Source organism: Diaphorina citri, unplaced genomic scaffold (assembly GCF_000475195.1).
Source record: "Diaphorina citri unplaced genomic scaffold, Diaci psyllid genome assembly version 1.1 scaffold1391, whole genome shotgun sequence".
Classification (NCBI taxonomy): Eukaryota; Metazoa; Arthropoda; class Insecta; order Hemiptera; family Psyllidae; genus Diaphorina; species Diaphorina citri.
The window spans coordinates 12027-24435 of NW_007378817.1; the positions used below are offsets into that span (position 1 = coordinate 12027).

The 12409-nt window shown below is 37.5% G+C and overlaps 1 protein-coding gene and 2 long non-coding RNA genes across 3 annotated transcripts in view; 2 read left to right on the plus strand and 1 right to left on the minus strand.

The window, feature by feature from the left end:
• On the minus strand, positions 1-270 carry LOC113470097. The gene is made up of 2 exons (XR_003393281.1): positions 212-270; positions 1-130 (listed from the first exon to the last, which is right to left on the minus strand). It is a non-coding gene; the product is annotated as an uncharacterized LOC113470097 (long non-coding RNA).
• The window catches only part of LOC113470095, a 41227-nt gene that overhangs the window by 3933 nt on the left and 24885 nt on the right, over positions 1-12409 (plus strand). The gene's annotated exons all lie outside the window — the stretch shown is intronic.
• On the plus strand, positions 3023-3586 carry LOC113470096. Its single transcript, XR_003393280.1, has 2 exons — positions 3023-3142; positions 3553-3586. It is a non-coding gene; the product is annotated as an uncharacterized LOC113470096 (long non-coding RNA).

A 12409-nucleotide genomic window follows, 5' to 3' on the forward strand; every position in this document is an offset into this window, starting at 1 on the left:
AGAATAATGGCGTGACTCTTCTTAGGGTTGATGCCGATTCCAATTTTATGCAACAAGCTTTGTATCAACTGAATAGAATGGACAGCTGATTCTTTTGAATTAGATGCTACAGCTTTGTCATCATCAAAACCTGCCAAACTGACAGTTGAATAGAATGGACAGCTGATTCTTTTGAATTACCTAGATGCTACAGCTTTGTCATCATCAAAACCTGCCAAACTGACAGCGTCATAGTTAGGATGGAGTTTGTATCCAAATCTATCAGCGTATTTTGGCCGGGATATCACCTGTGTACTTAGTTAGGTGAGTAGATATTACCGCGCTTAATAAGAATGGTGATGAACTAACACCAAATGGGATACGAGCATGACGTAGGATTTTAATATTATCGTCCGTAACATCTTTGTTTATATCTTTCACCCAGACGATCCTAGTAAAGTCCCTGTCCTCTTCGTTGAGACCAATGCAAAGAAAAGCTTTCTTTGTATACAAAGTTCACTGCTATGTTGAACAACAATGGAGATATCGGACAACCTTGAAAAACTCCGCGTTGGATGAGAATGTCTTTTGAAACCTTGAAGTTGCATTCAATCTTAGTCATGTTGTTACTTATGAGTTTCGTTACTAAAGCTTTCAAATTAATTTCTAGGAATTCCCAGAGCTTCTATAGATTTGAAAATGTGGGCGTGGCCAATGCTATCGAAAGCCTTTGAGACATCCAAGAATGAAACAATACAAGTTTTTCCGTTGGCCTTGGCATCTTTCAGACATGCATTTACAATCTTTGTATTGATATGACAACCTTGAATTCCCGTCATGAATCCTCTCTGATTACAATTCAATGGTCACAAGTTTACACCAACAAACCAACACACACTGAACAAGATCCAGCCTGATTTCCTCAAATTTGTTATCGAAAACTTTGTTAAAAGAGAACGAATGTGGCATCAAACTCGAGGAGGTTTTTGGCCTGATTGCTGTTCCATACATAATTTCAGGATGATTATACAATCAACATGTCAAAGATTGTGGTAGATAAAACAAGTCATATAACAACATAATGACCCTTACAAATCTTGCGTTCTTATTGGGACACCCTTTAGGTACTAAGGAAAACACCTAAAAATACTAAGGAATTTTGGAGCCTTGGTATACAAGGGTTCGAGGGCACCTTGGATGGAAGTGACGGGAACATTATCTATATGCGGTCCGTATTCTCCAATCTCCATAGCCATCAGTGAAAGTAATGAAATTTTGGATTTGGTAAAAAAATATGAGAACATATTGACCATTATCCGCTGAGGCGAGGAGACAGGCAATATCTGTACATATTGATGATTACTTGATAACTTACACATTGACTTTTGACATTCCTCTGTTTGGTAACGAAAATTGAAAGTTTTGAAAGAATGCTGAAACAGGCAACGGAAGGAGAGATTATTCAACGTACTTTTTTTTTTTCTAGAATTATCAAATTTTCGATGGTCAGTTTTGAGAGCCAAAACTCGTTTTGAGGTCCTTAGAGCCTAAATCCAAAGTTTCAGTAAACAAAATATCTCGAGAACGGTAAGAGCTAGAAACTTGAAATTTAGTTTGCAGCTCTCAAACATGACAAGGATGCACCATGAAACTTGTGGTTAAGATCAGTGCAGCGGTTGGCGGCATTTCGGCCGTTTTTTGGCGGGTTTCGGGCTCTGCTGATTAAACAGAAGAGATATGAGCATACTTAGCGATATGTACATAATATTATGATTATGTTCAAATTCAATAGGGGAAGAAGCAAAAATGGGAAATTCATTTTAATCAGTGAATTGTTCTTCAAATAGTCTGTAGGTAACAGGTAACTTGCGCAATACTTCAATTTTAACCTTCCAGTTGCGTACTAAAATGAAAAAAAGATGTCCGACTGGCGTACTGGGTCTTTTTTAGATATTTGTTCTTTATAAGTTGAGGGATTTTTTTTTTTTTTTTTTTTTTTTTTTTTTTTTTTTTTTAATTTTAAAAGGAAAAAAAATCCCCTTTTTTTCCTTTTTGGGATTTTTTTTTTTTTTTTTTTAGTACGAACATTTAATAGGAAAAACAATTCCCCTGTTTTCCTAATTTCGCTCAAATAGTTATGAATTTTATATGTTTTCGAACCCTATACTAAAACCAATAACACCAATAAAGTTGATCATTCGTGAAAGATCTTGATGTGAACTACCTAAACCTATAATTTCCAGAAAGTTGATCATTTGTGAAAGTTCTTTTCGTGTTATTCCTAACCCTATCATTCCCAGAAAGTTGATCATTTGCGAAAGTACACAAAATGTAGGTATACATTATTTAACTTCTACTTGAAATTCAATGAAAACTTTGGACTTACAATAGAGAAGGAGAGAGAGAGAGAGATATTTTGGTTTATTTTAATAAATTTACAATAAACATTGGTATTCTTCCCCTAAGGCCTAAGCTAATGTCTAACTTTTTGTGGGGAATGTCTCTTCCCAAAAGACGCAGTTATAATAATAATAAAAGTACAATATGGTAAATAAAAGCTTCAGTACCCAATTTATATGTACCTGATGTTCAAATCAAATCAAATATGTATAGTGTATTCCTACAAAATTTGAAATCTCATTCTAAAAAAAAAAAAAAAAAAAAAAAAAAAAAATTCAGAAAGAACGCGGCTGTTCTACTACCTAACCTCTTCTGGGCTTTCAAGATAGCAACGAGTGTCCATGATAAAGTAAGTCTAATTAATGTAAATGTAAATGTAAATAATGTACTTGAAGTACGTATATTAACGGGAAGAACCCTTTTTCGATACAGAATATAAAACATAAATAGATGCCGCCACTCGAATAAAGTAGCTATTCAATTATCCTTTCAAGGCCGAGTGAACTCGAACTCCAAATACAGAATCGAAAAAACTCTGACCCCTCCGGGATCCGAACTACGGACCTCCGGAGTGCAAACCTAGTGTCATACCCACTCGGCCACAGAGGTTGTTGGAATAAAACAATTTCTCAATATAAAACTTACCGATCAGGAAAGAAGCGACGATTTTCCCTCGGTTCAGCGGTTTCTGATTGTTCGTAATACATCCTTTCTCCACCAGGGGGACCACGCCATCAGCAAACATCTCAGTATGCAAACCCAGGTCCTGATGGTTGTGCTAGAGATAATGGAAAAAAATCTGGTGTGAACATCACACAACTTTCTATTACAATAATATCTCGGTGTGTAAACCTAGGTCCTGATGATTGTGCAGCTGGGATAGTACAGCGTCGGGAATACTGCCGATACCTGAATGGGATAATAACAAAAGGTTAGAGATAATGGAAAAAAATCTGGTGTGAACATCACACAACTTTCTATTACAATAATATCTCAGTGTGTAAACCTACATAGGTCCTGATGATTGTGCAGCTGGGATAGTACAGCGTCGGGAATACTGCCGATACCTGAACGGGATAGTAACAAAAGGTTAGAGACAATGGAAAAAAAATCTGGTGTGAACATCACACAACTTTCTATTACAATAATATCTCAGTGTGTAAACCTACATAGGTCCTGATGGTTGTGCAGCTGGGACAGTACAGCGTCGGGAATACTGCCGATACCTGAATGGGATAGTAACAAAAGGTTAGACACAATGGAAAAAATCTGGTGTGAACATCACACAACTTTCTATTACAATAATATCTCGGTGTGTAAACCTAGGTCCTGATAATTGTGCAGCTGGGATAGTACAGCGTCGGGAATACTGCCGATACCTGAATGGGATAATAACAAAAGGTCAGAGATAATGGAAAAAAACCTAAAAGGTCAATGTACGAATCCATAAATTTAATGTTACAAGTATTGTTGTTCCGTGTATTCATAGTTTACATTTTTATGTTAAAAGCAACTGACTTTTTTTAAGAGGTTTGACAGAGGGAACTGTAACTGCTAAGGTCTAATCGTCCCGAAATCGAAGAGCGAAGGACAGGATAGGAGAAAGCCAGCCGTTCCGAGCACGAACATCCCTTCAGGTAAAAATCCGCTCCAGGCGAGAATCGAGTGGCTTTCTCCTATCCTGTCTTCCTTCTCTTTTGGGGCAATAAGACCTTAGCAGTTACAGCAAAGGATGCTCTCAATCGAACTTCTTGAAAAAAAAGGTAAATTTTCGAAACGGCTATTTTTCATAAGTTTTTTTTTATGACAACGGAAAAAAAATCTGGTGTGAACATCACACAACTTTCTATTACAATAATATCTCAGTGTGCAAACCCAGGTCCTGATGATTGATTGTGCAGCTGGGATAGTACAGCGTCGGGAATACTGCCGATACCTGAACGGGATAGTAACAAAAGGTTAGAGACAATGGAAAAAAAATCTGGTGTGAACATCACACAACTTTCTATTACAATAATATCTCAGTGTGCAAACCCAGGTCCTGATGATTGTGCAGCTGGGATAGTACAGCGTCGGGAATACTGCCGATACCTGAACGGGATAGTAACAAAAGGTTAGAGACAATGGAAAAAAAATCTGGTGTGAACATCACACAACTTTCTATTACAATAATATCTCAGTGTGCAAACCCAGGTCCTGATGATTGTGCAGCTGGGATAGTACAGCGTCGGGAATACTGCCGATACCTGAACGGGATAGTAACAAAAGGTTAGAGACAATGGAAAAAAAATCTGGTGTGAACATCACACAACTTTCTATTACAATAGTATCTCAGTGTGTAAACCTAGGTCCTGATGATTGTGCAGCTGGGATAGTACAGCGTCGGGAATACTGCCGATACTGAAGTCATTAAACAGTGTATTGTATCGACCGACTCTTCACGGTACGCCGCAGAGGTAAGAATAAAATATAATTACCTAGATTTAATTTGTTTTTATTATTTCCAAAAGGTAGTTAAAGTTTAAATTGAAGGAAAAGGGGAAAGATTTATAAGTAGTTTTTAAATAGTCGAGAATTATTGTAAAATTTCCAATGAAATATTGTAGAAGAAAAACAGGTTAAATTTTACTCCATCATTAATTTTAGACTTACTTTATCATGGACACTCGTTGCTATCTTGAAAGCCCAGAAGAGGTTAGGTAGTAGAACAGCCGCGGTAGACTGCTTGATCTCATCAGCAGTGTACACCACTTTATCGTCAACCAGAATCAAATCTCTCGGCTCTGTACGATCAATCTTGAGCACCCGGAATTTTGTGTGAGCATTGTTTGAGCCCACTATGAGGTATTTCTGTGGGGGAAAACAAGAGATATCCATGTTAGAATGTCTAGTCTTTTTTTAACCTGTATTTGTAGACCACCAGCAGATTTTTTTTTTTTTTTTTTTTTTTTTTTTTTTTTTTGGTCTTACTATAAGTAAGTAGGTGAGTAAAAAAAGAGCCTGATAATATATTATTACCATTGTATTAACCTTTCTCCCTATGTAAATTGTCAAAAATTAATGTCAATAAACAATTATGAATTATGAATATTTGTAGGTATGTAGCTATTGGGAAGACATTTTTTTTTTTTGGAATGATGATCATCGTATTACTTTATTCAACTCTCCAACTGTACCATTCCTGCTCCGTCCTCACACTCAATCAATCGCAACTTCTTCCTCGAACCTCTGATTCTCATTGAAATTGCCCTCACCACCGATATTTCAACTTTCACCTTCAGCCATCCCAATACCCATGAATATGACTTCGCCCACTTTTCACTTAATCTTCTTGCAGTATGTTTCAAGAAACTGCCATACTCTAGTCTTCATTTGATTGACATTGAATGACATCTAGGTACTTTTTTTTTATTTATTTCTTTTTTTTTTATTCCCAATAATTGAATGACTCAGAAGGTAGTATGTATGTGCTCTAATGGTTCCCACCTATCTAAGTAATCACTGTATTTTAGTAACTTAGGTAATCATGTTTTACAGTGTGTAATACCTACCCATCTTCTGAACAAATCTAAAACTTACTGTTTTAGTAGCATACAGGGCAATTTTCTGGAGAGGACAAATCAAAGGGAGAAACTTGTGGTTTCCTTCCGAGAAAATCATTCTGGATGTTCTTTAGCACTTCTCTTAGCTAAAGTTATCAATTCATTATCATTTCTGATTGAAAAGTTGGCTATCACAGACATTTATCTTTTTTCTGATAGCAAAACCGTTTTATCATGGCTCAGAACTCAACCTCATCTACTAAAAACATAAGTCACCATCATTTACCCACACTGCCTTGTAAGTCGTGGGTTCGATTCTCGTGAAGGTCAGGTTTCTGGGAGTCAGCCTATTCAGCTTGAAAGCGCGCTTATCTAAACACTAGGTCGCGGATTCGATTCTCGCCCGTGAAGGTCAAGTTTATAGGAGTCAGCTTAGCTTGGAATGTTTAGCTCAACTCCATAGACGGAAAGCCCACTCTGAGGCTTAGGTGTATGGGCAACTGGCCCAAAAGATGGGTTAACCTTACACGAATCTAGCTTGGAAGGTAGAACGCCTGCTTTGGAAGCGCTAGGTCACGGGATTCCCGTCCGGGGCGAACTTTAGTAGCGCGCTTATCTAAGCGCTAGGTCGCGGATTCGATTCTCGCCCGTGAAGGTCAAGTTTATAGGAGTCAGCTTAGCTTGGAATGTTTAGCTTAACTCCATACACAAAAGCCCACTGTGAGGCTTAGGTGTAGGGGTAACTGCCCAAAAGATTGGTTAACCTTACACGAATCTAGCTTGGAAGGTAGAACGCCTGCTTTGGAAGCGCTAGGTCACGGGATTCCCGTCCGGGGCGAACTTTATTCTAAACAAATAAGGTTCGTTCTCGGAACGACAGGCTTCTATCCTACCCTCCTTCTCTCTTCGATCTCGGGACGATAAGACTTCCCTTGTTAAAGTTCCCTTTATCAAACCCCTTATCCCCATACGAGTCGTAGATAAGACCGTGTTTTACAAAGTCGGAGATGGCTTCAATTCTGGATTGAACTGGGTGTTAAATATAGCTCAATCCTGGATTGATCTAAATTCTGATTTGGTAAACTCCGCTCTTAATGTTCACGACATGAAAGGCAGAAAATAATAAATCAATCAGGTATGTATATTGAAATATGGAAAGTGATTGCAGAGGAGACCATTTTTTGAAATTGGGTCTACAATTATTCACTGAACCACTGATAGTAACAAGGGTCTATTGACGCCCCCTATACATGTATACAATAGGCCCTGCTCAACTGAAGGGCCCTGTAAGTTGGGACAACAATGACGGTTAAGAGAGAGAGAGAGAGAGAGAGGTATGACACAAGTCTCTAGTCGAGTGCAATAGAGAATCTAACACAGGGAAGAGAGAGAGAGAAATAACGAAACAGAAAAGGACGGAGATTTTGAAAGAGAAGAGAGAGAGAGAGAGAGAGAGAGAACCTGACACTGCAACTCTTGTAACTTATGAAAGTACTGCTTGTTACCGTGAGAGAGAGAGAGAAGGTGGGGAAGAAATAACGAAACAGAAAAGGACGGAGATTTTGAAAGAGAAGAGAGAGAGAGAGAACCTGACACTGCAACTCTTGTAACTTATGAAAGTACTGCTTGTTACCGTGAGAGAGAGAGAGAAGGTGGGGAAAAGTTGAGAATGGAAAGGCCTAAATTTGAAATTCCCCGAAAGCTATTCTTGAGGAAAATTTTCCTTAATATGGGTAAGTATGAAGAAGAAGAAGAAGAAGAAGAAAAAAAAAAATAGGGTAAGTATAATTAAAGAAATAATATGGTGGGTAATTAATTTAATGAAAAGAGAGAGAGGGCGGGGAAAAGTTGAGAATGGAAAGGCCTAAATTTGAAATTCCCCGAAAGCTATTCTTGAGGGAAATTTTCCTTTATATGGGTAAGTATGAAGAAGAAGAAGAAAAAATAGGGTAAGTAATTAAAGAAGTAAAATATGGTGGGTAATTAATTTAATGAAAAAAAAAAAAATGTATGTAGGTACCTCTTATTAATCCCAATACAAAAAAATAAAATAAGTAGGTAGCTACCAGCCTTCCCCTCCTCTTCCTTCTCCTCCTCCCCCTTCCTCTTCTCCTTCTTCCTCCTCAAATTAATCCCAATATAAGAAAAATAAAATAGGTAACAATAAGTACCTATAGCTACCTATCTACTATCTCAAACATATCAAATAGGTAAGTTCCTATTATATTCCTACACTTTTATACAACGTAGGTACTTTGTTCTGACAAAATCTTATATTATAAAATCAAGATCCATTCACTCATTCACATTTTACACACTGATCGCTCTATCTCCTGAACCACAACACCTAGAAAGCTGAAATTTGGTAGGAATGTGGCGCTCACAACAACACTCAACACAAATAGGTATAATCTTACATAGAAAACGCAGGTTCTCGTTTCTCCACAATTTCCATCTCTGAAGTATAAATAACACTTCCAAATCCTGGTCAGCACCTGAGAGCTATGTCTAACTGATGAGTTCAAATAAGAACGAAACGCGTCTTAGGCTGCTATTGACCGTTGCAATGAACTCTCAAGAATACGTGAGATTTACTCCATCATGTTGTACAGTAGAGATGGCAAAGATCGGTTCACTTTAGGGAATAAGTTCCAACCGTTCAGTTCCGTTCATTGAACTGTTCCCAATATAAGTTCAGTTCGTTTTTCGAAATTTCGAACAGGCTCCGAGAAAATCAATTAAAGCATAAATTCTGGGACACCCTGTATAGGTACGTAACTACGTATCACCATCATCATCATCATCTTCTTAATATCAGTTAGTAGATTTATATTTTCTTCTGTTTCTCTCCTCTCCCTTCATTTCAGATCAGCCACTTACGGGGGGGGGCAGTGAGATCTCCACAATCCACAATAAGTACAAGTTCTTCTGCAGAAATATGTACGAGGAAGTACAAAGTAAAGATTCAAGTGCATAGGTACTAGATTTGTACTGGATGTACTACAAGTGGATAGCTTCAAGAATCAAGATTCATAGCACACGCTGGACGCGAGAGAAGAGAGAAAAAAGAAAAGGAGTGAGGGTACATCTGTGCTGTGGTGGAGTTAACCGATTCAAATTCTTCTCGGCTCATGTCGGCTCTCTTGAATCTAGATCCTCTTCCTAATACTATCGTTCGTTCGTTCTTCAAGATCTTGATCTCTTCACAGTTCAGGTCAGGTCAGGAACGAACTTTTTCAAAGATCAAGTCCCTAACATTGTTCTTCAAGATCTTGATCTCTTCACAGTTCAGGTCAGGTCAGGAACGAACTTTTTCAAAGATCAAGTCCCTAACATTTCGTGAAATGAGGTTCAACGAAAATTGAACCACAAAAACAGAAATGTGAAAAAAAGGCCAAGTTCCTATCCAAAAATGTCGGCCTATAAAAGTGGTGAGATCAGAAAATAAAGGCCCTATTGACGCCCCCTATACAATAGGCCCTGCTCAACTGAAGGGCCCTGTAAGTTGGGACAACAATGACGGTTAAGAGAGAGAGAGAGAGAGAAGAGAGGGATGACACAAGTCTCTAGTCGAGTGCAATAGAGAATCTAACACAGGGAAGAGAGAGAGAGAAATAACGAAACAGAAAAGGACGGAGATTTTGAAAGGTTGAAACTGAGAGAAGGTTGAAGGAATTAAGATTCATAAGGCACGAAAAACTGGGAATGCAGACTTGGCCTTTATTTTCTGATCTCACCTCTTTTATAGGCCGACATTTTTGGATAGGAACTTGGCCTTTTTTTTCACATTTCTGTTTTTGTGGGGATCTCACTCCTTTTTTCCAAGTAAGTATTTTAACATGATTAGTAGGTAACGTAGGTACCTACAGATCTTTTTATTACCGTGAGTTGTTGTTGTTTTTGTTATTGTTGGTGTTGTTGTTGGCGTTGTTCTTGTTGTTGTTTATCATTTTTGTCAGTAGATGTCAACATCTACTACCATATCATTTTTGATGGTAACGTAGGTGCCTACAGATCTTTTTATTACCGTGAGTTGTTGTTGTTGTTGTTGTTTTTGTTGTTGTTGTTGTTGTTGTTGTTGTTGTTGTTGTTGGCGTTGTTCTTGTTGTTGTTTATCATTTTTGTCAGTAGATGTCAACATCTACTACCATATCATTTTTGATAGGTATGTACTTAACTAAGTCTTTAATCAGTAAAATAGCGGTCGAAATGTCGAAAAATACAGTAAAACACCGCTAACCGCTGTCTTGATGTTAATAAAAACTGATATTTAGGGGGTTTTAGGTATGGTTTTGGGGGGGTCTACTCTCATAACTTTTTCGATATCTCTAACCGTTTGGTAATAACTGCCAAAAAGCGTTTATTTCCGCCTGTGGGCGGAGCCAAGTGCAACTTTTGCCGATTTTCAGATTTTTCCCTTTATTTACTCATCAAGACCTACCATCCTGCCAAATTTCAAGTTTCTACGACATCGGGAAGTGCCTCAACATTTTGATGAGTGAGTGAGTGAGTGAGTGAATGAATGAGTAAAAAAATTGCGATTTTTGCGCCTCTATATCTCCGGAACTACTTGGTATTAAGAGCTCAAATTTTCAAGGTATGTTTATATACCTTACCTAAATATGTGCCCTGAATTTCAAAAGTTTATCTTTAGAGGAATCCGATCTATGAAGGTGAGAAAAACCTGCCGAATCGGTTCGTGTAAAGATACACAGGCGTGCTTACTGGAACTTGGCCTGGCGCACTGCCGTGCGCTCAGATAACAAGGTGACCAAACGATGCAAGCGTATTCCAACAAAAGAGCGAACTAGTGATACATATAGAAGTCTAAAGTCATCTGGTGAGAGACCCTTTGATGTTCTGAAGATGTAACCAAGAAGACGGTGACAGCGCATTGATATGTTGGAGATGTGTGCAGAAAAGGATAATTTACGATCAACGATAACACCTAAGTCCTTGATTTCAACAGTATTTCTGAGAGGGTGGGAGTTCAGATGGTACTTTTTCCCATCTCTATTGTACAGGTCAGTAAACACAAAAATGTACATTGTACATCCAGGGGGCGCCAGAAAAACACTGACAACGGCTCAGGGTAGGTATTAGATCTTATCATTTCCAACAAGGTGCTGTGGGTCATTTTCCTATCTTCGGCTTCGTTTTCGAGAAATGTTCAAAAAACCACCTTTTTTTAAAAAAGTGCAGATCCACCTTACCCTCCTTTATCCTACCACTCCATACCCTCCCATCTACAATCTACATACATATATGTAAGTTACTGTTTTCTTTTTGTGACGAACAAACAAGACTGATAACAGGTTCAACTTTTCAAAACAAAAGAAGCGAGCGAAGATTAAGTTGTAACACGTTCTAGCCAACTTCACGCATATCTACGCACGCAACTTCTATTACTTACCTCCCTAGTTATTACCTACCCACTTTGTTCAAAATGAATTAAAAAACACGATGTTTCAATTGTTAATTTTCCATATAAAATATGCAATTTTTTGTCCACTACACCTTTTAAGAGTATCATGTAATTATAATTAGGTAATATTTATTTTATTGAAATTGTCAAAATGTTTCTCACTTATTTTATACCAAAATTAGTAAAAATCTTGAAAATTTTATATACTTCATACCTATGTAGATTATGTACCTACCAATGTACCAATATAGATATACCTAAGTAAATATTGTAACCAATGAACTCAGAGGTTGAAATCAGCCTAGGAGATGTTTTTATTTGTAATTAATTATTCAAAAATAAAGAAATCATATTAAATAAATAAATAAATAAATTAAATTCTACTTTTGTTATGTAATATAAATACAGTCGAACCTGGATATAAGAGAATCCAGGGGACCACCCTTTTTTTTCTCTTAATTCCAGGTTTCCACTATATCCAATTTCTTTCATATCGAGGTCCAGCATGAAGGGCCCAGAAAATTTTCTCTTATATCCAGGTTCGACTGTATCTAACAGATTAATAGGAGATAGAATGTCCTGTGATGTTCACGCCATTATAGAGTTTATTTTAACTTCACTTTCTATTACCCCTATTCAGACAGAGCAATTATCGACGGGTCAAATAAAAATGAAAAGAGAAAGTAGAAAAATATCGAATCTCTTTGACCTAATCTCTCCCTCTCCTCCTCCTCCTCTCTCTCTCCCTCTCTCTCTCTCTCTCTCTCGCCTCGAATAAAGGAAAGAACGAGAGAAGGAGAGGAAAAGGGAGATAGGGAGAGAAAGAGAGAGATTTATTGCTTTGTGGGTGCTAAATGTACAGCTATTGTATTGTACCATTGTTTTACGCTCTCTCTCTCTCTCTCTTTCTTTCCTCTAAATCATTTTTTTCTGTCTCTATCTAATTGAAAATAATTCATTTTTTATTATTATTGATCAGCTATTTATTGTTCTCTCCTTTCTCTCTCTCTCTCTCTCTCTCTCTCTCTCTCTCTCTCTCTCTCTCATTTTTTCTCTCCCATAT